Raw genomic sequence first — 27,535 nt, 5'->3', positions numbered from 1 at the left:
AGTCTACATTTAGGTTAAATAACACAACCACATGAATACAGGACCTGGAAGACCTAACTTGACAGCAGCTAATATAAAGGGGACTTGACTCTTAGTCAAACACAAACTCAACATAGGTTAGCTGAGAAGTGTAATGGGTGAAAATACTTGTGTAATTTGAGGTTGCATTATCAAAGCAACATATCCAAGCCAAGAACTGTCACAACACTGCATTCTATGCTGGTAAGAATGATTCTGCAGTGTGGCGTAAGAATGATTCTGCAGTGTGGGGTCCAGTTCTTGGGCACACTTCAAGGAAGTATTTGACATATTAGTGAGGATTCAGCAAGAGGTAACCAGAAGGGTTTTTTATATAAAACCCATTCGTTTTATATCTTTAAAAATGTGTAAGGAAATGGAGCTCTTTAGTTTAAAGAAAGGAAGATGTAATGAAACATGACATTGTTTTCTTTAACAGTGAGTAGAATTATTCTGTGAAGTCCCCGAGGGTGAAATAGGAAAAACCAACTTTTTATTGGGATTCATTCTTTGCAAAGAATTGTCCCATGTCCTATGAACCACAGAATGTGGTTCTCATAATGACCCTGAGAGTTAGGCAGTGCAGACACTGTTACCATCATTTTATAGGTGAGGAAACAGGTTCAGAGAAGTTGGGGTTTGCCTAAAGTGAAAATGTTACAGGCCAAATTCCAATTTTCTGACCCGAGACCTATGCTTTTCCCATAATACCATGTTATCCTTCCACTTAGAAGCAGATTTTATTTCAGTACAAAGAAAGTCTTTCTAATAAGGACCACACAAGAATGAAACAGACTGCCTCACAAATTAATGATCTTTCTTTTCCAGAAAAAGGCCAACAAGAGCTGGAGGACTTTGTGTTGAGAACATATTTTGGAGGTAACTTCTACTCATGGAGGAGTGTGGGTCAGGTGACCCCTAAATCCATTTAAATAAATGTTTACCATGGGAAAAAGAGAGAGAGGAAGAAAGAAAGAGAGCGAGAGAGAGGGAGTGGGAGTGGGAGGGAGGGAGGGAGGAAAGAAAAAAGAAATTTTGAGAGATTCAAGGTGATATTCATTAGTCATCCACAGAATTCAATCATTCATTCGGCAAAAATTCACTGACCACTTACTATGTGGTAGTCGATTCTGGGACAGTAATGAGCATACCAGACTTAAAAATAAAAATCTTGGTATTAAGTACTAGTTAACTCAGTTATAATCTGTGTGACTTTTTGAGTCTAAATTTTCCCATATGTCAACTGAGTACGAAATCCGCCTCAAGAATTGTAAGGATTAAATGAGATAATATTTTTAAAGTACTAAACACATAGCAGTATCTCACAATATTAGTTCCCTTCTTCCCTTGCAGTATGAGGGGTGCCATGAAGTTGCTAGGAAATAGTTTTATGAAGTGAGTATGACAATAAGACAGGACCTAGATATAGAGAAAGTGGGGTGCAAACAGAACATCCCTTGGTGTTCCCATTATTTAGCTGGGTGGAGGGTGATCACTCAGGCTTAACTCTGTAAGAATAGGATAGTTTGTTAATTCACAAGCCTAAGTACAACATCTCTAAAACTTTGTTCTCAATCTAAGATTTATTCCTTTTCATTGATTTTTATACATTCTTGAACACATTGCACTAGTTATTCTCAGAGAGAACTGGAGAATAGGAGATATTTGTCTGTTGGATGCTCTTATAGATGAAACAGAAACAGGAACAGTATTTTACAGTGATTTAGATATCCAAAATAATATCTAACTAAACATGTTTTTAATCAGAGAAAAAAAATCATTTGCCTAAAAGTAAGAAAATTTCCACTTAGATTTACTAGTTACACATTTCTGTTTGTAAAACTGAACTTGGCTGTATCTAGAGTGGCTTAGGATGTAATAGTTTGGATAATTTTGCCAACTTCATGTTCTGGCCACAAAATAAGAACACATCAGGAGACAATGTTTCAGCTGGTTATGAAAGATTGTTGGTCAGTACATAAGCTCACCCAGCTATGGAAACCAAGTTTGTAAACAAAACCTTGCTCAGCCCCCTGCTGAGCCATTCTTTCAGAAATAAGACTGAGTGAAGACTTGTTTTATTTTTCTTCCCATTTTGCTTTAATATATAAATTAAATATTTGCTCAGTTTTACATTAAATCATTAACAAAAACTGAATTCTTATTGAATACAGAAGTGCTTTATTCACATTTGTCTCCTACTGTGTACCCAGAAGTGTAAATGTTACCACAGAAGTATGAGTAAATCTATGCTTAGGTGTTTTCCCGTGTTGAGAATATATATTTAATAGACATGAAGCAGTAAAATAGCAATATAAAATTTATTTGATGTTCATAACAGCAAACATTTATTGTATAACAAGCCTATTATGTGCTATGCATACTCATTCTTGAGAAACTTACAGTCTGGTGGAAGTGGAGGGTGGCAGATATAGACAAACTTGTAATAACGGTATAATGTAAAATGGGTTTCATTAGAGCTTAGGACTATGGTACCATTAGGAGGTTATGACAAGGTAAGATTGTGTGTCTGTGTACACAGAGAGGGTGGAGAGAGAGGGTTCCAACTCTCAAAAAAAGTTGTCTTATTGAGCCAAGCAATACCCTAACTAAATAGCTTGAAAATTACATAATGCAAAGTTTAACAAGGAAAGCAAAACAGAGATTCACTTTATTGTATATTAAAAACCAAAACAAGGGCTTCCCTGGTGGCGCGGTGGTTGAGAGTCCGCCTGCCAATGCAGGGGACACGGGTTCGTGCCCCAGTCCGGGAAGATCCCACATGCTGCGGAGCGGCTGGGCCCGTGAGCCATGGCCTCTGAGCCTGCGCATCTGGAGCCTGTGCTCCGCAACGGGAGAGGCCACAACAGTGAGAGGCCCGCATACCGCAAAAAACAAAACAAAACAAAACAAAACAAAAATAATAATAATTCTCAGCTCCCAAATACCTAAGAAGTACCTGGCAGCATGCTAAATGCAGACTCCTAGCTTCACAACAAGACCTTCTGGCTCAGCAGCTCTGGAATGGGACACTCTTCAGTTTAAACAAATCAGGTGATTCTGATGCAGATGTTATGCAGGACTCATTTTGAATTATTTTACCAAGGGAATAAAAATTAGAAAGAATAGGATACAGCTTTTCCAATCGCAGACTTCAAAGATTTAAAACTCCTTTAACAAAAAATATAAATTCCTGTAAAAAAGAGCTCTAGGTACATCCATGTTGCTGCAAATGGCATTATTTCATTCTTTTTTATGGCAGAGTAATATTCCATTGTCTAGACCTATATGGGAAAAGAATCTAAAAAAGAATGGATATATGGATATGTATAACTGATTCACTTTGCTGTACAGCAGAAACTAACACAACAATGTAAATCAACTATATTCCAATTAAAATTTAAAAAAAAGAACTCAAGGAAAGAAATAATTGTTTTTAAAATCAAAATAATTAACTATGCTCATTATCACATTTCCTCCTTTCATTTCATCCAGATGATAACATCAACTGCAAAAGGAGTGAATTAGGAGCATTTCTAGGAGAAACTTCCTGACAAATAGAGTATAATTTGGATTACGGTAGAATAAATTATTAAATAAGAGTAGAGAATGTTTTTTCCTCTGGTATCATAAGGTTACAACCACGTGATATCAAAACAACCATTTGAATGAGATAAGGTGATTCTACTCATCAAGTATTTCCTTAGGAGACTACCATGTGTACGACTGTATGGGGAGAGGAAATGGGAATATTGCTTGAGTGAAATCTAAGCTGCTGAGAAACCTAAAATGTCACTTAAGAGACAATACAAAAGTACATAAAACACACATATGGGAAACAATAAATGTATAGTAGAGACTATGAACATTAGATAAGTTCAATGAATCTTAATGTGCTCTGGACTGATGTAGGAAAAGAGCAAGAATTGGAGTCTGAAGGATGGATAGAATTTGGATCGTTAGAGAGAAGAGGAAAACAGTATTGGCAAAAGCACAGCACACTGTTTTGTTTAGGCTGCTAAACAGGGAGACAAAATGCTGGCTAAGGGAATCAAGCAGTTATTTTGAGGTCACCAAAGCACACCATTAGCTTTTCAACAATAAAAACCAGTAAAGATAGGCAGAGAGAGCAAGAAGAATAAGATAGAGACAAATAAAGGGGAAATTAAATTCCAATGAAGAAAGAAGAATGACTTCTGTTAGGCAGACAACATATTTCTTCACTGAATACCCCTGGGTTTATTTAAAGTAATAATCTAAAGAAAATAGCAAACATTTATTGAGCACTTACCGTGTATCAGACACTATTCCAAACACTTTCATGTATTAGTTCCTTTAATCCTCCTAAGAATTAAGATTGAGATAGGAACTCTTTCCACTATAGCATCAGAGTTCCTAACAGCCCATCACCCTCCTAAACAAGGAGCTTTAAATAGAAGATTGATTTCATTTGGTCATGTTCATTACTCCCAATTTTTATGCAGGAAAGAAGTTTGCTTTAGGAAAATATCCTTTATTTCCTGTGAACATTATATTTAATTAGTTGTAATGTGAATTTTAAGAGTTAAAATCAGGAAATTCCCATTGAATGTTCAATACAAACTTTACATATATTTGTCTTATGTATAAATTTTGAAATTATTAGTCTTAATAAGAAACAAAGTATATAAGCTTATACCTCAGGCTAAGAGAATGAGTCGATGTGGAGCAGAGGAAGCCCAGAGGGCAATGTCAGAAGAAAGTCACTTAAGAATTTAATAAACAAGGCCAAACAGAGTAAACTAGACACCTAATAGAAAAATGTACCTATTGTAATCTTGCATTTATGGTAATAGACCAGTTCTGTCAGTAACAAGTCAAGTGGGTTTAAGAATTACAGCTTCTATTACTTAAACTTTCCAGCAGTTCAGAAAACTCAACTGATTTTTTTTGCAACTGGGTTTTATGATGACTCTTCTGGATAATATTAAAATTCCAAACATCTCTGATCTTCTCCCAAACTTACTGAGCAAAAATTAATGACTTAAATGCAGAGCCCACCCTTGTTTAGTACTTACATGTTTCTGTCTAACCTTAGCAAGAATGCATTCCTGAAAAATTGATTTCCCCACATATACCAAGCAAGTTGTCTTCATTGACTGAATAGGCTCAAACCACCAAGTTGCTTTAAAAGTTAGTTAAATGGTCTATGTTATCTGTGTACGTAACTGTGATATGTTAATCACAGTTGCAGAAAAATTTAAGGTGACATTTATTGGACTAGTTTCCAATCATGTCTAATGATCAATAATTTTGGAAATCTGTAAACTTACTATTAGTTACATGCATTTCACATAATCATTGCAGTATTGATGTTCATACCACTTGAAATTACTGAATAGCATTTTAGATTCTGTAAAGTGCTTTGCCATACCTTATCTTACTAGAACCTTATGACAACTCTTGGAAATTGTCTATGCAAATCATCTGGCTTCTAGTCCAGAAATTTTTCTACTGCTAATAAATCAGCGTTATGAGAAGGCAAAGAGAACAGTGAATTCTCAGTTATTAATGGACAGATTTTCTAATTTATAGAGAACTGGTCTTCTCCAGCTTGACTTTTGGAAGGGTGAGACCAACTCCACAAAGTGGCTGTACAAATTCCCCTAACATATTTATCTCATTGATCATAGAAACACGGACAGACCATTCTCCCAGGAGTGCATAGAATTTTATATTTAAAAGAAATAGTTTCTGAATGAAATCCTGATGTCCGCTGATCTCTCTTTTACTTTTAGATATTATTGGGATTTTTCTTGACAATTTCTATTTTTTAGTGGTGGAGTAATTTTCCAAATTCACATGTTAAGTACTTGAAGGCTGTGTCATGGCTAGAATCTGGCTCATGATGGTTTTCTCTTCCTAGTTGTCATTTTTTCCCTTTAACTACTCTCTGATTATTGGGCTGTGGAGAGTATACAATTTCTCAATGAAATAATACAATAACTATTTGTTCATACTTCTGAAGTACTTCCTGTTTTGTTTTTTTCCATTCTGTCTGTATAAATATATAAGAAATCTGAACAATTTCCTGTTTTCCCTTAGCCCTACTAGCTTCTTTTCATGCCTTTTTCCAATTAAAGACAGGATAGACAACTCATGGAACTTATAATAGCTGGTGTCACTTCACTTTGCCTTTTTCCATCACTTCCACACACAAACCTATAGTCTATATTTCTGTTTCTCCTGTATCTTGATCTATTCGGTTACTGCCAACTGTATCCATATGCATTTGCTTAGATAGATAATATAAGGAAGGTATTGAAGGAATTTGTATTTTAACAATTGGAAGAAAATAACATTCTAAGCAGTTCTGGGCAAACTGCATATAAATCTATACTGTGGACTGCACTAAATCATAGCTTTTGTTTTTAAGGAAGCTTATATCACTTTAAAACATAACAGGATTTCTAAATAATCACTTTTCTTTAAATCTTACAGATAATTAACTTATTTATGTTAAGGAAAGTTGTTTCATGAATGTTAAAATCTTGAAAATGAAGTTACCACACTATAAGCAGATCAGTTATAATAAAGACAAAGAGGCAAGCATGTTTTACATAGATAAGCATGAAAGAAGGAAGCACAAAAGTGAAAAACAAATCTAAAAATATCTCAGCTAAGAGTAATGCCAGAAGGCAAAAACTCAGTTTAAACTGCAGACTGTGGAAACTGCTGGGAACTTCTTCAGTTAGGTTCAGGGTAAGAGAAAGGAGAAAGGCAGGGATGGTTGATGAAGAATGTCACATTGAGTACAGAGAGAAAATACAATTGCTTGAGTCCTAGTTTAGTTTCTCTCCTCTCCATTAATGTGAATGTAAATCTGAAATAAAAAGAAGATAGTTTCAAGAATGAGGGGAGTAACCAATTCTGTACACCCTGAGCTGGTTGTATCAAGCTGGAGTTTTATGTTTGTTTCTAGGTTCAATATTTTAAGAGAATTCAAAGATCATTGAAGCAAAGTATATTAATTTGTTCATCCATAAATTCATTTATTCTTCAACAAATACTTCTTGAGCAGCTACTATATACCAGAACCCAAATTATATGCTAGAAAATATATTCATTCATTCACTCATTCACTTATTCATGCATGTCCCTCATGTACCAGGCACCGTGGACAAGTCAGTTAAGGTTCCACCTATCACAGAACACACAGATATGTAAGAAACTTACAAAACAGTATAAAAATCACTGTAGTAAGCGGTGAGTAAAACATAGTAAAGCATCTATGAAGCACAGAGGACAGAGTTAAAATTTTGGCTGGAAGAAGACAGGGTTTAAATTGGGCCTTGAAGAATGAGTAATTCAGTATATGGAGGAAGGGATGAAGGGTAATGCAGGCAGAAGGATGGCATGTGCAAAGTCACTGACGTGCAACTGTACAAAGAGGCTGCATCAGGAATAAAGGCTAATTTTATTCCTCATAACAGAAACTATTACATGAGAAACATTAGAGAAACTAGAATTCTTTTATTGAGATATAGTTGATTTACAATATTATGTTAGTTTCAGGTATACAGCAAAGTGACTCAGTTATATATATACATATATATTTTCAGATTATTTTCCATTATAGGTTATCAAGATATTGAATATAGTTCCCTATGCTATACAGCAAGTCTTTGTTGATTAACTAATTTTATGTATAGCAGTTTGTATCTGTTAATCCCATACTCCTAATGTATCCCTCCTCCCTTCCTTACCCCTTTGGTAACCGTAAATTTGTTTTCTAAGTCTATGAGTCTGTTTCTGTCTTGTATATAGGTTTATTTGTATTAATTTTTAGATTCCATATATAAGTGATATCAGTGAATCTATGACAAAGTAGGCAAGAAAATACAATGGAGAAAAGACAATCTCTACAGCAAGTGGTGTTGGGAAAGCTGGACAGCTATATTTAAATTAATGAAATTAGGACACTCCATCACTCCATATATAAAAATAAACTCAAAATGGTTTAAAGACCTAAGTACAAGACATAACACCATAAAACTCCTAGAAAAGAACATAGGCAAAACATTCTCAGACATAAGTCACAGCAGTATTTTCTTAGATCAGTCTCTGAAGGCAAAAGAAATAAAAGCAAAAATAAATAAATGGGACCCAGTAAAATATAAGCTTTTGCACAGCAAAGGAAAGCATAAACAAAATGAAAAGATAACTTACAGAATGGCAGAAAATATTTGCAAAGGAAACAACCAACAAAGGCTTAATTTCCAAAATATACAAACAGCTCATACAGCTCAATATCAAAAAAACAACCCAATCAAAAAAATTGGCAGAAGACCTAAATAGACATTTCTCCAAAGAAGACATACAGATGACCAACAGGCACATGAAAAGGTGCTCAATATTGCTAATTATTAGAGAAAGACAAATCAAAACCACAATGAGGTATCGCTTCACACCAGTCAGAATGGCTATCATCAAAAATTCTACAAATAATAAATGCTGGAGAGTATGTGGAGAAAAGGAAACCCTCCTACACTGTTGGTGGGAATGTAAACTTGTGTAGCCACTATGGAAAATAATATGGAGATTCCTTTAAAAAAACTAAAAATAGAGCTACCATATGATCCAGTAATCCCACTCCTGGGCATCTTCAGAAAAGATGAAAACTGTAATTCGAAAAGATATATGCATACCAATGTTCATAGCAGCACTATTTACGATAGTCAAGACATGGAAACAACCCAAGTGCCCATCAACAGATGATTGGTTTAAAAAGATGTGATATATAGATATAGATGTAAGTATAAAACAATGCAATATTACTTGGCCATAAAAATGTAACAGGTTCTCTTGCTCATTCTCCAATGGGGAGAAAGCTGGTTCCCTATATGGGGTGAGGATAGGGGTGGTCCAAGGGTCAGTATGGAGGTATGGCTTAGGTGGTTTGCCCACCCCTTTGGTGGTATTGAGGGCAGGGGGCATGTGCAGTATATTGCTTTTGCTCCTGACATCCTGTTTTTCTCCCAGCTCTTCAGAAGTGGCAGTTGGGAGGTTTTGTTTTTTGGGTTTTTTTTTGGGGGGGTACACTTGCTTTACCATGCTGTGTTAGTTTCTGCTGTACAATGAAGTGAATCAGCTATATGTATACGTATATCCCCTCCCTCTTGGACCTCCCTCCCAACCCCCCACATCCCACCCATCTAGGTCACCACAGAACACCCAGCTGAGCTCCCTGCACTATACAACAGGTTCCCACTAGCTGTTTTACACATGGTAGTGTATATATGTCAATCCCAATCTCCCAATTCAACCCACACCCCCTTACCCCCCCCCCACATCCAAAAGTCTATTTTCTAAGTCTGCATCTCTATTCCTGCCCTGAAAATAAGTTCATTTGTATCATTTTTTTAGATTCCACATATATGCATTAACATATGATATTTGTTTTTCTCTTTATGACTTACTTCACTCTATATGACAGACTCTAGGTCTATCCACATCTCTACAAGTGACCCAATTTCATTCTTTTTTATGGCTGAGTAATATTCCATTGTGTGTATGTACCACATCTTTATCCTTTCCTCTGTCGATGGACATTTAAGTTGGTTCCATGTCCTGGCTATTGTAAATAGTGCAATGAATATTGTAAATAGTAAATGAATACTGGGGGGCATGCGTATTTTTGAATTATGGTTTTCTCCAGATGTATGCCCAAGAGTGGGATTCCTGGGTCATATGGTAGTTCTATTTTTAGTTTTTTAAGGAACCTCCATACTGTTCTCCTTAGTGGCTGTAACAGTTTACATTCCCACCAAAAGTGCAAAAGGGTTCCCTTTTCTCCACACCCTCTCCAGCATTTATTGTTTGTAGATTTTTTGATGATGGCCATTCTGACTGGTGTGAGGAGATACCTCATTGTAGTTTTCATCTGCATTTCTCTAATAATTAGTGATGTTGAGAATCTTTTCATGTGTTTTTTAGCCATCTGTATGTCTTCTTTGGAGAAATGTCTATTTAGGTCTTCCACCCATTTTTTGATTGGGTTGTTTGTTTTTTTGATATTGAGCTGCATGAGCTGTCTGTATATTTTGGAGATTAATCCCTTGCCAGTTTCTTCATTTGCAAATATTTTCTCCCATTCTGAGTGTTATCTTTTCATCTTGTTTACGATTTTCTTTGCTGTGCAAAAGTTTTAAATTAATTAGGTCTCATTGGTTTATTTTTGTTTTTATTTTAATTGCTCTTGGAGGTGGATCAAAAAAGGTCTTGCTGTGATCTTTGTCAAAATGTGTTCTGCCTATGTTTTCATCTAAGAGTTTTATACTGTCTGGTCTTATGGTCTTACGTTTAGGTCTTTAATCCATTTTGAGTTTATTTTTGTGTATGGTGTTAGGGTTTGTTCTAATTTCATTTGTTTACATATAGCTGTCCAGTTTTTCCAGCACTATTTATTGAAGAGACTGTCTTTTCTCCATTGTATATTCTTGACTCCTTTGTCATAGACTTGTCACCTAGTCTTTGTCATAGATTAGGTGACCATATGTGCATGGGTTTATCTCTGGTCTTCCTATCCTCTTCCATTGATCTATATTTCTGTTTTTGTGCCAGTACCATTTTGTGCCAGTAGCTTTGTAGTATAGTCTGAAGTCAGGAAGCCTGATTCCTCCAGCTCAGTTTTTCTTTCTCAAGATTGTTTTTGTTATTTGGAGTCTTTTGTGTTTCCATATAAATTGTAAAAATTTTTGTTCTAATTCTGTGAGAAATGCCATTGGTAATTTGATAGGCATTGCACTGAATCTGTAGATTGCTTTGGGTAGTATAGTTATTTTCACAATATTTATTCTTCCAATCCAAGAACATGGTATATCTCTCAATCTGTTTGTGTCTTTTTTTTTTTTTTTTTTTTTTTTTACAGTATGCGTACCTCTCACTGTTGTGGCCTCTCCCGTTGTGGAGCAACAGGCTCCGGATGCTCAGGCTCAGTGGCCATGGCTCACGGGCACAGCCACTCTGTGGCATGTGGAATCTTCCCAGACCAGGGCACGAACCTGTGTCCCCTGAATCGGCAGGCGGACTCTCAACCACTGTGCCAACAGAGAAGCCCTGTTTGTGTCATTTTTGATTTCTTTCATCAGTGTCTTATAGTTTACTGACTCCAGGTCTTTTACTCCTTAGGTAGGTTTATTCTTAGGTATTTTAGGCTTTTTGTTGCAATGGTAAATGGGATTGTTCCCCTAATTTCTCTTTCTGATCTTCTGTTGTTAGTGTATAGGAATGTAAGAGATTTCTGTGCATTAATTTTGTAATCTGCAACTTTACCAAATTCATTGATTAGCTCTAGTAGTTTTCTGGTGGCATCCTTAGTATTTTCTATGTACAGTATCATGTCTTCTGCAAACAGTGACAGTTTCATTTCTTCTTTTCCAATTTGGATTGCTTTTATTTCTTTTTCTTCTCTGATTGTCATGGCTAGGACTTCCAAAACTATGTTCAGTAATAGTGGGCAGAACGGATATCCTTGTCTTGTTCCTGATTTTAGAGGAAATGGTTTCACTTTTTCACCATTGAGAATGATGTTTACTGTGGGTTTGTCATATATGGCCTTTATTATGTTGAGGTAGGTTCCCTCTATGCCCACTTTCTGGAGAGTTTTTACCATAAATCAGTGTTGAATTTTGTCAAAAGCTTTTTCTGCATCTATTGAGATGATCATATGGTTTTTATTCTTTAATTTGTTAGTATGGTGTATCACACTGATTGATTTGTGTATATTGAAGAATCCTTGCATCCCTGGTATAAATCCCACTTGATCAGGGTGTATGATCGTTTTAATGTGTTGTTGGATTCAGTTTGCTAGTATTTTGTGGAGGATTTTTGAGTCAATGCTCATCAGTGATATTGGCCTGTAATTTTCTTTTCTTGTGATATCTTTGTCTGGTTTTGGTATAAGTGTGATGGTGGCTTCATAGAATGAGCTTGGGAGTGTTCCTTCGTCTGCAATTTTTTGGAAGAGTTTGAGAAGGATAGGTGTTAGCTTTTCTCTGAATGTTTGATAGAATTCACCTGTGAAGCCATCTGGTCCTGGACTTTTGTTTGTTGGATGATTTTTAATTGAAGTTTCAATTTCATTACTTGTCATTGGTCTGTTCATATTTCTATTTCTTCCTGGTTCAGTCTTGGAAGGTTGTACCTTTCTAAGAATTTGTCCATTTCTGCCAGGTTGATTATTTTATTGGCATGTAGTTTCTTGTAGTAGTCTCTTATGATCCTTTGTATTTCTGTGGTGTCCATGGTAACTTTTCCTTTTCAATTTCTAATTTCATTGGTTTGAGACCTCTCCTTTTTTTCTTGATGTGTCTGGCTAATGGTTTATCAATTTTCTTTATCTTCTCAAAGAACCAACTTTTAGTTTCATTGATTTTTGCTATTGTTTTATTCTTTTCTATTTCATTTATTTCTGCTGTGATTTTTGTGATTTCTTTCCTTCCACTAACTTTGGGTTTTCTTGTTCTTCTATTTCTAGTTGCTTTAGATGTAAAGTTAGGTTGTTTATTTGAGATTTTTCTTGTTTCTTGAGGTGATATTGAATTGCTATAAACTTCCCTCTTAGGACTGCTTTTGCTGCAACCCATAAGTTTTGGGTAGTTGTGTTTTCGTTATCATTTGTTTCTAAGTATCGTTTGATTTCCTCTTTGATTTCTTCAGTGATCTCTTGGTTATTTAGTACCATATTGTTTAACCTCCATGTGTTTGTATTTTTCACAGTTTTCTTTCCTGTAATTGATTTCTAATCTCATAGTGTTGTGGTCAGAAAAGATGCTTGATATGATTTCAATTTTCTTTAATTTCCCAAGGTTTGATTTGTTGACCCAAGATGCGATCTATCCTGGAGAATGTTGTGTGTTCACTTGATAAGAAAGTGTATTCTGCCACTTTGGGGTGGAATTTCCTATAAGTATCAGTTAAGTCTATCTGCTCTATGTGTCATTTAATCCTTGTGTTTCCTTGTTTATTTTCTGTCTGGATGACCTGTCCATTGGTGTAAGTGGGGTTTTAAAGTCCCCCAGTATTATTGTGTTACTGTCGATTTCCCATTTTATGGTTGTTAGCATTTGCCTTATGTATTGAGGTGCTCCTATGTTGGGTGCATAAATATTTACAGTTCTTCTTGGATTGATCCATTGGTTATTATGTAGGGTCCTTCCTTGTCTCTTGTAACAGTCTTTATTTTAAGGTCCAGTTTATCTGATATGAGTATTGCTACTCCAGCTTTCTTTTGATTTGCATTTATACAGAATATCTTTTTCCATCCCCTCACTTTAAGTCTGTATGTGTCCCTAGGTCTGAAGTGGGTCTCTTGTTGACAGCAAATATATGGGTCTTGTTTTTTTTATCCATTCAGCCAGTCTGTGTCTTCTGGTTGGAGCACTTAATCCATTTACATTTAAGGTAATTATCGATATGTATGCTCCTATTACCATTTTCTTTATTGCTTAGGGTTTGTTTTTGTAGACATTTTCTTTCTCTTGTGTTTCCCACCTAGGGAAATTCCTTTGGTATTTATTCATTTCAATTATTGTGTTTTCCATCACTGTTTGTTTGTTCTTTAGTTCTTCTAGGTCCTTGTTAGATATTTCTTGTATTTTCTTGATCCATGCTTCCACTCTATTTCTGAGATTTTGGATCATCTTTTTATAATTACTCTGAATTCTTCTTCAGGTAGGTTGCCTATTTCCTCTTCATTTATTTGATCTTATAGTTTTTTACCTTGCTGCTTTGTCTGTAACATATTTTTTTGTCATCTCATTTGTTTTATTTGATGGGTGGGCCTGTGTTCCTTTCTTGCTGGTTGTTTGGCCTGAGGTGTCCAGCACTGGAGTTTGCAGGCAGTTGGGTGGAGCTGGGTCTTGGTGCTGAGATGAGGACCTCCAGGAGAGCTCACACCAATTAATATTCACTGGGGTGTGAGGTTCTCTGTTAGTCCAGCTTGGGCTTGGCACTCCCACCACAGGAGCTCAGGTCCAACCCCTGGCCTGTGAACCAAGACCATGCAAGCCACATTAAAAAAAAAAAAAAAAAAAAAGCAGAACAATAACAAAAAATAAAGTTAGGAAGATAAAAAATATATTAAAAAAATTAACAATAAAAATGAAACAACAACAAAGCAAAAGAGAACCACAACAGAAAAAAAAATAAGAATAAAAAATAAGAATAAAAATAAAAGATAAAAAAATAAATTAAAAAATTTAAATTAAAAGGTAAAAATTTCCCTGGTTCCTCCTCTATCAGTGTCCTTGCCCCCACAGTGAGCTACAGCCTATCCTTTCTTCCCCAGTAGGCCTCCAAGACCTCTAGATAAGTCTCTGGACCCACTGTGTCAGCCTCATCTCTGCATGTTTTCTTCTCACCAGCATCTGTTCCTGAAACTGGCCTGGAGCACACATGTCCAAGCAGGTCAGCTGGGGTGCAGGCATCCACAGGTGCACCCACAGGGGCTGGCGCAGCCAGAGAAGGCCTTGGAGGGAGGCAGCACTCGGCCCACCTGGACCCGTGCAGTCAAAGGAGGCCCCGTTAGGGGTGGCACTTGGGCTGCCAGGACCCTTGCGGCCAGAGGAGGATTTGGTGGAGGTGGGGCTCAGGGCCAGGACCCGTGAGGTCCATGGAGGTCTTGTCGGGGGCAGTACTCAGGTCCACCAGGACCTGCATGGCTGGAGGGGGCCCTGGGAGGGCGGGGCTTATGCCCAGCACCCACGCCACAGGAAGAGGCCTTGGCGGGGGTGTGGGGACAGGGGCAGGGCTCAGGCCTGGGGTCCCATGCAGCCAGAGGGACCCCAGCGTGGGGCAGGGTTTGGTGTTCAGGCCCAGGACCCCAGCAGGCTTGTGGGGGCCTGAACTGGCAGGGGAGATGCTGGCCAAGTTCCCCTCTGATCCCCCAATCCCCCAAAGGTCCTTCTCCATCCCTGCTGATCCCCTCACTGTGAGTGGACCCCTCCGAGCGTGGGAACCTCTCCCCTCCCCCAGCTCCCCTCAGGGGCGCCAGTGTCATCCCACCTCAACTTTTCTTCCCCCTTTCCTTCCCTCCCACGTCCTACCTGGTCACACGTGGATTCCTCCCATCCCCTTAGGTGTCCGAGGTTCCCCCACCAGTGCCTCCAGTTGGGTTTTTTTTTGGTATTTTTGTATCTTATTGTCCATAATTTGCCCCAACTGCACATGCGTGCAGTTATTTTTAGTCTCTTACAATTTCTTTGTATTTTGTTGCTCGAGGAGACATTTGTCCAGGTGCAAGCACTGCAGCAAAGGGTCCCAGGTCCCAGGGCCCAGCCTGTCTCACAGGGAGCTTGATTATAGAATCCAATGCTTTCACTTTACAGATGAGAAACTGAAGCCTTGGAAAGTAAATGGGTAGTTTAAGGTCACCTAGCAAATCAGTGGTTCCATCTGGACTAGAATCACCTCCTCAGTTCCCTGTGTGATGGTTATCCCATCATATCACACTGGTGTTCTGAATTGAATCCAAATATCTGGACCCAGAATTCTCAGAGAATACACAGATGTGATAACCAAAGCACAGTCTGTGATGCTGAGGAAAAGGTGGGGAACAAGAGGCCCAGCTCCTAGAGAATTTGGGATGGGCACACATTTTTCCTTATTTTTCAAAAATAAAGAAGGTGGCTTCTCCCATCTACAGCCCTCTGAGGACTTTATTTCAACACAGGAGAAATATACACCAGGTTAAAGAATCATAATAAGGAAGAGATGATCACAAGGAACCAGCATGGAAAACAATTCACCTCAAACTACATTTTCTTTACTCTTTAACATGGTAAGGAAATATATTTACTCCATCATTCATTTCTTCATCTTATCAACAAGGAAATATTTGTTTGAGTACCTGTTATGGGTCTCACACTGAACTAAATATAGTAGGAAGATGAGAGACCACATATTTGGTTTTAAGGGCTCAAGACAATACAACGTAACATGACCAATGCTATATATAGAAGGTAAGAGAGGATGTTGGGGAGTAGGTGCAGGTGAGCAATGCCTTCCCAGTAAAAGCAATATCTATGCTGGGATTAGGGGTTTCAAAGCATGAGTGAGAGTTAGCCAGGGGACACCTTTCAAGATGGTGAGAGTAGCATGTGAAGGAATAGTAAATTTGGTAAATTGCAAGTAGCGTAGTGCTGTCCTGTAAGTATATGGTATCTATATTTCACCAGTTGACAAAATCTATATAATAATCTTTGTGCATAATATAAACATGTCAGGTAGATGGATTACTGACCAGCTGAATGGCCCCTCCCCAAGAGTAAGGAGCAACAAATTTATGTAGATGGGGCAAAGGTTTTAATTGGCTTTATTCAATTTTATTTATGAGGTTAAAAATAAAAGTACAATTTGAGCAATAGCTTAACATTGACTAATACAGAATATTCATAGATATGAAGCATTTGTTAACTACAAATTCTATGAGAAAAAGCAAGTTAAGGCTACCAATTAACGATATTGTAGAAGATATATAAGCATCAAGTACAAGATTTCTTTTTGAGAATCTATATTTATACAGATTAGAGTTTTACAAAATGAGAGGCCCAAGTGACCAGAAAGAGCAGTGGAGTAGAAGGAGAGTTTTAAAATTCAAGTTTAGATGTGCCATTTAGTATCCATTCAATCTTGGGGAAATTTCTTTGGGATCCATTTCTGTCTCCAAAGAGAGAGGGATGGACTAGATACGCTTTATTAAATTCCTAGTTTAAAAAGTTAATTTCAAAATACAACTAGTTTTCAAGAACATGATTCTTGCCCTTATATCCCAAGTTCCAAGGTCCAGTAGGAATATCAACAAATATTTCCTGAATGAATCAATCAATCAGTGTTACTTCTGCACTGGCCCCAATCGTAACCTATGACTACCATGGGCAACAGGGGCAGAACAAGTAGAGAAAATGATCTACAGTGGGTCCTGGTGAAAATTCCTGTTTCAAGGTTAGTCTCTCTTCCTTCATTGGAAGAATGGGTAAAATCAGCAAAGGAGAAGGCATGCTTCTTTATATAACCTTTATTTACTTTTTTAAATTACCAAAGTAATACATACTCATTGAACATATTCAATACAGAAAATACAGAGAATGAAGTAAAAATTAAAACTCCTGGTGATTCTATCATCAAGAAGCTACCATTTTTCTGATTTTGGTGTAAAACCTTTCAGTCTTTTCTCTGTACATTTACACATACACTGGAGTAACCAATTGTACATACTGCTTTAAACCTGTTTTCCCCCCTTTGATAATACAGCATGTATTTTTCAAGATGGTGTACTCCACTGTATGAATATATTATAATTTATATAACGAATTTCCTGTTGGTAAGCATTTAGGTTATTTCCCTTTTTTCTATCTGTAAAATATGATATGATTAAAATGTTTTACAAATTTTTAATTTATCGTGTAGGATAAATTCCTAGGCATAGAATTGCTAAGTGAGAGAATATGAACATTATTAAGGCTTTTGAACATATTTGCCTAAATTTCTTCCAGAAAGGATCTGCCAATTTATATTTCCTTCAGCAAAATATAAAAATTCCTGTTTCCCTGTACCCTTATCTACAATGAGTATTATCAATTTAAAAATCTGTGCCAATTTTGGAGGCAAAAATGTCATAATTGTTTTAATATGCATTTCTTATTTTGATTTACATTTGTTTAGTAACTTTAATAGTAGGTCAACATTAAAGATAGGGCTGTACTGGAATTTCTGCCATACAGTGAAAAAAAATAGACAAAAGATAGACACCTTACATAAGCAAAATCATTTATTTATCTGTTCATCTTCATGTATTCATTTGTTCCATTTACTAAGTGCTTTCCCTATACTGTGGCTAATTGTGAACAGTGGAAAAATAAAAGGCAAAAATACACAATCCCTGCTCTCCAGATCACAGTTTAGTTAAGAAAACAAATATGTAAATTATACTTTATAATACAGTGTTATCAACACTCTAATAAAAGTATATATAAAATGATAGTGGTTAAAAGATAAGCAGGAAGGAAAGGATGTTTCTTAAAAAATAATCAGACCCTGAATAGGGGTGGAACCCTCAATGACTACAGGAGGCAGAAAAGATACGGGTATTTCAGAGGCAAAGAAAGGTGCTGTGACTTTTGAACATAAGAGAAAAGTTCCAATAAATCCAATCTTACATCATAAGGACTATTACCAATTCATACATTTTCAGCTCAAAAAGAATCATATTTTCCCTTATTCAGCTGGTGGCCTGTCAACTTTTTTCATTTATTGTGTAACACCAGACTACTCAATGTAACCATCTTATGACCAATTCAAAACAAATTACCAATTAACGGGGGAAAATGACTCATTAGTAAGTAAAGACGTAAGCAGTTAAAGCAAATGAAGCATTCATCCTTCAGGAAGCTTTTTTTCAAAAAGCTGTTCTTCATGGTTTATCTTGTGGTTTGCTTCCTTCAATAAGGCAGCAATCTTAGAAATAATGTCAGCATGAAGAGCTCATGACTTACTCACCTCTGACATAACTTTAGCATCTCATTGGAGTTTCCAACTGATCCAAAAATGTTTCTTCTGATCATGAGATTTTGTGGCTTCACATATTTACTTTTCTTCCCATAAGAGGCAACAGGTTTCCTGACAGATTGCAGGAGCTGACATTCCAAGGCTCCCATTCTTTTCATTAATTAATATCGTATTTTTCTTTGTCATTCAACAAAAGTTTATTTGGAACCCACTGCATTCAAAGCGCAGCATTATGTTTTACTTGGCATTTTACAAACACTTTGAAGTACAATATCAATATGAACAACAGCCTTACCTCTACTTCACAGAAGAGGAATAGGAAACTACCGTAATCTCAAAGCCCTATAGCCAGTAAGCAGCAAAACAGAAATTCAGAATACAGATCTTTGCTCTCTAAGCCCAGGGCTCTTTCCACACTGTGCCTTCCTTACCAGTCTCCCAGTTCCCAGCCTCTTTCCTCTCCAGCTGTCTAATTCATGTACTTAAAACACCAAAGTACCACCCACCTTCGTCAAGTCTCACTGACTCTGAGAAGCTGTCTTGACCATTTCAGTTCAAAGAATTCTTCCTCCTCTGAACTCCTAAAGCTTGTTGCTCATATTATTCAACTGGTCCTAACTCAGAAAATGCTTAGTGGGATCTCTGTCTTCAATTATGAAATAATTTTAGTATCTATTTAGAAGGCACTGTGTCAGTCTATGTGGACCTACTCTAGTGCTATTCATACTTAAATTCTATTCAGTTCTACAAACATTTTGACAGCCTACTATGAGTGAGGCACTATGCTAAGAGCTGAAGACATTGTTTCTTCCCTCAAGAACCTTAGTCTAATGGGAATGTAGATATGTAAATTTTTTATGTACACGTGTACATTTATTCATTCATTTATTAATTCAGTAAGGAAACTCTAATTTACTGGCTATGCTACCACTGGGAACAAAAAGATAAGACATGGCCCATCTTTCAAGTAACTTGTAGTTACTTGAAAGAAGATAGACACATCAATGTTTTCATTCATTCAATAAACATCTATTTAAACCCTTATTATGTTGTGGACACAGAGCAAGGAACACTTATGAACATCATCCCTGTTCACAGAGCTGTTTCTCCTTTAAAGATTATAATACTCAAGGATAACTACACTCTTTTTTACATGTAAAAAGGGACCTCAGCTAGACATTCATTCATTCATTCTTATATCTATTCCAAATCTCTCTTGGCAGTTCTCATGTAACACTTCCTTTTAGACCAACTCTAGATAATGAACCTAAGAATTATCATAAACTTTATAGTACTAGTATAAACATTTCCAATAATGCTGAAATATATCTCATCTTATTCCATACTAAAACAATGTCAGCCACATTTTGGCTTTTATGCAGAGAATTAAAAAATTATGCAGAGAGAATTATGCAGAGTCTGGGCTTTCTCATTCTATTACTTTATTCACGTTTGACAGGCCAAAGTGCAAAGGTGGAAGCAGTGAGTTTCCAAACACGCTGGTCAGAGCTAGGGGTTCCTCTGAGATTTCTCAGAAGTGATAGTGGCAGTGGGGGTGGTGAGAGGGAAAGACTCAGAGCTTCCTATTTCAACCAGAGCATGTCAGTTTGCCCTGTTTTAGATACTGTGCTTCTAAGTACAACTTCTTTTGGAAAAGAATCCTGCTACTTACATTAATGAAACAAGGTTTAAGAGAATCAAATAATGTAATAACACATAGTATCTTGGCTTTATAATTTTTAATTATTTGTCTTAAAAAGAGTCCTTACTATGAGGTCAAAATGGTCCACTTTTAAAGACAGCTACAGCAGCTAATGGTGCCGAGTGTTTATTACTTGGTGCCGAGTGCACTCTAAATTGATCATCTCATTTAGTCACAGTTAATATCCCTAGGAATGACCATTTCACTATAATGCCCCACATTAATGGAGCAAATAAATCAGTTCGTATCACTGACTAATATTAGAGACTAATTTGTCAAAAGGTTTGCATTTCTAAATGTAACTGATTTAGTGGATCAACTTTATTTTGCCATTTATTTCACTCTATTATATAATAAGCAACACTTAATGAACACAAATCCATCCTACCAAGTCCAATTGATCTGTTTTCCAGACACCAGTGTAGCTCATATTTACTGCAAGCATTATTTCATTTCATCCTCAAAACAATCTTATGAGGTAAGGACTATTATTCTCATGTTACAGGTAAGAAAATTGAGGAACTAGCATGTAGAAGTAGGGACCCTAAAAAGACTGGGGAGCAGAAGGATTATGTGTGGGCAAACTTTCTGGGTGAACAGTGGGAAAAGGAGAAGTGTCCTCATCCCAGAAAGCTTGGTTTCACCTCAAACTGACAAGGGCCAGACAGGAGCCGTCCATTTCCACATTTATCCTTCTTCTCCACTTCGGTGACCATCAAAAGGCTAGACCTCCATTCTCAATGAATGCCATAGGTATTTCTACTCACTGCTCTTGATCGTGGGTGGAGATGAAGACTATCAGCAAAAGGAGTGGGAGCAAAGATGGAGAGTTGGAATAATCTCCACAACCTTTTTGTATTTGTTAATAGAAGGGCTTTCCTGCAAGGGAAAAAGTATGAAAAGAAAATAGATTTCTGCAAAGGCCTTGACTCTGTTTTTTTTTCCCTGTCTTTTTTCATTCATTTATCCATACGCTATGAACTAACTTAAGTACCAAGCACTGTGATGGGCACTAGGAAGTACCAAAAATAAATGAGTCATGATTTCTATTATTGAAGGAAAAAGACATTTAAATAGATACAGCACAAGACAGTAAATGCTATAAGATGCTACACCAAAGCTTATTTAGGCAGGGACTATATTTTACTTATTTTTGGAGCCGCAACTCTTTATCACAAAAGATAAAGAGTGTGATAGCACAAAGTTAACAGCTCAATACATTTCCTGAATGAATGTTTTCATGACCAATATTTCTTCTGATTGGCTTCAAATTCTCTTATGCTCATATATGTGTGGACCCTCTATATAAGATCTTAACGTAACTGTAGTAAGCTACGCTTGTGTTTCCTTGGACTTCATATGCAAGTATCAACTGTCGATCCTAGATATACTAAAATCAACCACTAGCCTAATTTTATGCTTTCCCAGCAATTGAAAAAATATAGTAGATAGTATACTTGTCGATTGAGAAACAAATCCATTCATTAATTGGGATTGAATATAGGTACAGTAATACATTTGGCTAAATTAATCCATTCACAGCTCTTCACAGTCTAGAGGCAAGCCTGCCCTCTAGTGCTAAAACTCACAAATTGAATCAGAATAGCAATTTCCAACTATCAGAAAAAAAGAACTAGCATTTCAGATATATTAAAATGCAAAACTGTATTATCCCAAAACAAAAAGCCTCATTACAAGAATAAAACGGCATTCCCCCTTTTAAATTTGTCATATGCTTATATATTATCAATCTTGTTTCTTAAATCTCGGAGCTTCCATAACATTGTGGAAGGTAATGATTTTGTGTGTAGCAGAAAATGTTAACATCACATTTGTAATTGAAAAAATCACAAAAGTTGGCCCCAAATTTCACTAATCACATATCTTCAATTCAGGCCTATTCTCTGGTTATACTTACTAAGTGATCTATCCATGCCCTGACTTAAACTAAGGCTATACACCAATGATGTCATATGATACATATATATATATATATATATATATATATATATATATATATATATATATATAGTACATTCAGCTCAGACCTCCCTATAACTTCAAACTCAAATATCCAACTGCATGCTCTACATTTCCCTCGGGACATCTAATAGGCTTAACTAACATAACATATCCAAAACTAAATTCGCGATTTTCCCGTCCTCAAACCTGCTCCTGAGTCTTACTCATCTTGGTAAATGGCTGCTTCATTCACAGTTCTTCAAGCTAAAAATCTTGGAGTCATTCTTGATTCTTCTTTCTCATACCCGACATCCAATCCATCAGCATATTCTATGAGCTCTATTATCAAAATATTTTCAGAATCCGACCACTTATTATTTCCATTGCCCTCGGTCTCATTCAAACTACGCCATTTCTCATCTGGATTACTGTATTACCCTCCTATCTAATTCTACAGACTTCCATCCTCGCTTTGATCAGAACCCTAACTGCTTCCCCCTTCACTCAATGAAAGTCTAAGTCTTTGGAAAGGCCTACAGTGCCCTACATGATTAACTACAATCAGGCACAATCATTACTCCCAATCTCTCTAACTTCATTTTCTAATCCTGGCTAATATTCTCGTCTTGCTCGTTATCGTCTCAATGATTTCCTTGCCATTTCTTAAAAACACCAGGCAGACTACCAGCTCAGAACAGTAGTCCTGAGCTGACTACTGAAGAACAGAAAGTCCTTCTGCCTGGAATGCTCTTCTCCTGATTATCCATATGGCTTAACCGTTTGCTTCTTGAGACTTCTGCTCAATATCACTTCATCAGTGTATACTCCATTTAAAATGGCAACCCTATACTCACACACTCCCCAGACCCCTTCCTCGACTTATTTTCCCTAATAGCATGCCACCATATGATATTTTATCAATTTTTAACATATTTTATCAATTAAAATGAAAATCCCATAAGGGTCAGAAATAGTTGTCTATTCTATGCCTAGAACACGTCTCAGAACATACTAGATGCTTGGGATTTATTGAAACATTTAGTCCAAGAGGAATATGAATAAGTCAGATATAATAAGTGGTAGAATAAAACACAAAATCTCTGCTATTCCAGTTTATACAGGATGGAAAAATTTGTTAGAAAAAAAAAGAACTATTCTGACTAATTGCTTTTCATTTAAATACCAAGGTGTATTCATTCAACATTTACTTAGTGCTGTGGATAGGGCCCTATTTGAATTTCACAACAATACTGGTAAGTATTATTATCGCTATTTTACAGACAATAAAACTGATGACAGAAGTCAAGTAACTTGTCTAAAAGTGACATAACAAGGATGTGGCAAAGAGGAAACCAACTCAGGTTTCTTTGATATTACTTCTAAAAACTCTCTCAATATTTAAAGTAGTTCCAAGGAATGATATAAATCCAAAAACAGGTAAGGTTTCTACATTTGTAGATTAAAAATAACTGTGTATAAACTTGCTATAAGCCATTTGATTTGCATAATAGAATACGGGGAAAGTACTAAAGGTAAACTAATTGCACTTAATTCAATACTCACAAAAAATAATTTTGCTAAGTTTGATAACTTAATAACACTAAGTCTCTAATGACAAGTTGTTTAAATAATTTAGCCTTTCATCTTTCATGGCTCAAATGCAACTGGAAGCAATCATATGGAAGCACATTTTCTTTTCACCAAAATATGTGACGGACTTTTATCCAGAAGCTATTTTCTACATGGAAAAATAAATTACGGGTAATACCCAGTAACACTCAGTTTATTTACACACACACACACCATTGAGTCTGGGGTAAAGCTGGTTTCATACATACCCATTTTGCTTATTTTTGTTAGCTTTAAAAATAATTTTAAGTACTGTATTTGAGTATTTCATAATATCCACAATTTTAGTTTATATGTAAAACAATACGTCATGTGTGGCACAATTTTCATTATTACTTTAAAGCTGAGAACACCAAAATTGCAAAGGATAAAATTTCTTCAAAATGATATAACTTGGGGAAAAACTAAGAAAATTTTAATATAACTCTTACATTTATGGACCATAGATCCACAAAATAAATAAAACAAAGCTCCAATGAAATTGGCATAGTAAGATAAGAATCCATACTCATGTTAAAGTCTAACCTTTTTACTGGATGTATTTTAAATAATATTTAACACATGATAAACCAGAACCCATGCAAAATTAAGCCATATTATAAAAGGTTTAATAAATTACAGACAAAGCACACAAAATAAAAAGAAAATGATCAAACCAATAACAACTGGTCTAGGAAAGGAGCAAAGGAAGCACAATCTGTATAGGATATAAAAGATTATAAAGTGGATATAGCAAATTTATGATGTTTTATTAAGACTGATATTTGAGAAAAGGTAAATAAATTGTGCTTTAAAAGATCTAAAGATTTGGTCCAGTGAAGTAAAAGTTCACAAGAAGAGTCTCTACAATTAAATAGTGAATTAGAGATAATTCACCTGAGGCTTGGGGCAGGAATTTATCTTTACATAATCTATATAAATTTGACCATAAAATTTAGACTGCTTTTTTGGGCTTCGGCAGTACTACTTATAGGTAACAATGTCTGTCAACAAAAAAGATCAAGTCTTAAGCAATTTGTTTGTCTGCTTGTTAACAGATACTTATGAAAGTAATAAAACTATATTCATTAAAAAGTTATATGATCTAGGGACTTCCCTGGCGGCACAGTGGTTAAGAATCTGCCTGCCAATGCAGGGGACACGGGTTCAAGCCATGATCCGGAAAGATCCCACATGCCGCAGAGCAACTAAGCCCGTGTGCCACAACTATTGAGCCTGCACTCTAGAGCCCGGGAGCCACAACTACTGAGCCCACGCACCTAGAGCCTATGCTCCACAACGAGAAGTCACCACAATGAGAAGCCCACGCACCGCAAGAGTAGCCCCCGCTCGCCGCAACTAGAGAAAGCCAGCGCAGCAACGAAAACCCAATGCAGCCAAAAATAAATAAATAAAAAATAAATTTATATAAAAAAACTTCTGATCCAAAATATTTAATAATCCAGATTGGCCTTTCCTCAGGATATCAAAGATATTTTGCTGTTACTTCTCTTTTCTCCTGAAGAGTAAATAAAGCCTTCTTTGAAATGTTTCCATGTAATGATTGCCAGTATCAGTCAAGAAGTAATACTACCTCAAGAAGAGAGAATTCCTCTTTAAGAATTCTTTAGACGTATGATTAAGAGATTATTTTGCCTTTTCTCTTTGTTTAACATAGAAATGCATTTAAATTATGTATTAAAATGTCCCCAATTTATTTGATACTTTAGACATTTGGTAAGCACATGAGAGATGTGCTACAAAACTTTAGGCTATAGGAGCCTTGAAAGCCCGAACAAAACTTTATGAGATTATGAATTATCACAACAGTTTTAAGTACACTTCAAGAAAGCAGTTAAAAAAAAATTAGTATTCTTACTGGCTTCTCAAGCTGAGTACATAATGTATTTCAATAAATGCTTTTGTAACTTCCCATAGCATTTAAGGAGAAGGGACATGTTTTGATGAAGAAATAGTTCAAAGTAAAATGTTTCAGGGCTTCCCTGGTTGCACAGTGGTTAATATTCTGCCTGCCAATGCAGGTTCGAGCCCTGGCTCGGGAAGATCCCACATGCCGCGGAGCAACTAAGCCCGTGCGCCACAACTACTGAGCCTGCGCTCAAAAGCCCACGCACCACAACTACTGAGCCCACGCACCACAACTACTGAAGCCTGCGTGCCTAGAGCCCGTGCTCCGCAACAAGAAGCCACCGCAATGAGAAGCCCACGTACTGCAACGAAGAACAGCCCCCACTCACCACAACTAGAGAAAGCCCGCGAGCAGCAACAAAGACCCAACACAGCCAAAAATAAAAATAAATAAATAAATAAATTTATTTTTTTAAAAAGTAAAATGTTTCATTATTAATACTCTACATTAACTTGTATGCTTTAAAAACTCTATTTTAAAATTCTACTCTCTTCCTCACCTGCTCACACAGTGACAGCATCAATATTGTTAAAGATAAATTTTTGGCTCAACAGATGCAAAGGCATTTGTATTTAGGAGAAGTACTCTTAAGGGTCAATCTAACATTCCCATAGAAGGCCCTCATATTCCCATTTAAGAAACACTAATCTAGAGTACTTCAAACAAAGTAATACTCAAATCAACAAAACCTATACATTATACATAAAAATACTATTACTGTCAAAAATGGATGATGTCAAGAAGTTTACTGGAAGCATTCGAAAAACAAGAAACCATTAGACAATAAAAGACAAACATTGCAACAGAGTCAGGTCAGCACACAATACACCATTTTTTATCTCCTATTCAAGTAAGTTACCTGAATCCCTAGGCTATTTCCTAAAGATACCATTCCTTGTTAAAAATTACTGGCTCCTAGGGTTTGGGGGACAAACTCTCCATCCTCTCACAGTTGAGAATCAACACCTGGCTCTACTTTTTTCCAGTAGTATAACATCTGTATGCTATTCTGTAAGAAGTCGTTTCCAATGATAAAGCACCATTGACTATTTCATACCACATGAAGGAAGTAATACTGAAAATTTTACAACAGGAGTTCTGGGAAGGCACTTAAAGCTAACTAGCTAAAAGAGCTCCAACAGTTAGAAGGTTTCTTTTTCATACTGCAGGCTCCTTAATACTATCTTCTTTGCTTATACCACTTAACCTCTTGATCAGTAGTTTCCCAATAAATTATGTTCAAATATAAATTAAAAAAAGAAAAGCCAAGAAAGGACAAGCCCACATTCTGAGATGAATGAGGCAGAGTAAGTTTGCTTCCAAAATAAATGAATGACTCTAAGAAGTGAAGAGAACTAGGAAGAGCAAGAGAGTAAAGCAAGCATGGCCTGGGTATAAGTGGGCTGTTGACATAAGGAAGAAGTAAGTTTCATTTAAATTTTCAGGTTCAAAGTCTAAAAGGTATCTTTGGATAAGTAAGCAAACTAAACAGTTTCATATATTTTATTTATTTAAAGGTCATCTATAAGTTTTGAGTGTTCCTTATTTCACTTTAATATTGAAGATGACAAAGACAATAAATTTTGTTCAGGCCATATATTGACAACTTGTAAAATTTCATTTTAAATTATATGTTTTGGAATTAAATAAAAATTGGCAATATTCTTCAAGTTCAGAAGTTGTTCCTTGAAAAGTCAAATTATCAAGACTCAAATGTCTAAAAATCTAAATGCTTTACAGTTGTCCCTCAGTATCTGAAGGGGACTGCT

At 36.3% G+C, this 27,535-nt stretch overlaps 1 long non-coding RNA gene across 3 annotated transcripts; it reads left to right on the top strand.

The window, feature by feature from the left end:
* The first annotated feature begins 260 nt into the window (after window positions 1-260).
* Window positions 261-25,915, top strand: LOC113614297 (uncharacterized). 3 transcript variants are annotated; one of them, XR_003430574.1, is made up of 5 exons: window positions 261-331; window positions 847-897; window positions 14,348-14,466; window positions 15,731-15,838; window positions 25,879-25,915. It is a non-coding gene; the product is annotated as an uncharacterized LOC113614297 (long non-coding RNA). The 3 variants fall into 3 exon arrangements; XR_003430572.1 differs by having other exon boundaries at window positions 15,704-15,838; XR_003430573.1 differs by lacking the exon at window positions 25,879-25,915 and adding an exon at window positions 24,946-24,961 and having other exon boundaries at window positions 15,704-15,838.
* Window positions 25,916-27,535: the final 1,620 nt, after the last annotated feature.

The sequence above is a fragment of the Aethalodelphis obliquidens genome, unplaced genomic scaffold (assembly GCF_003676395.1).
Source record: "Aethalodelphis obliquidens isolate GAN/ISIS:26980383/991018 unplaced genomic scaffold, ASM367639v1 scaffold93, whole genome shotgun sequence".
In the NCBI taxonomy this organism is placed as follows: Eukaryota; Metazoa; Chordata; class Mammalia; order Artiodactyla; family Delphinidae; genus Aethalodelphis; species Aethalodelphis obliquidens.
This window is presented reverse-complemented; position numbering and strand designations above follow the sequence as displayed.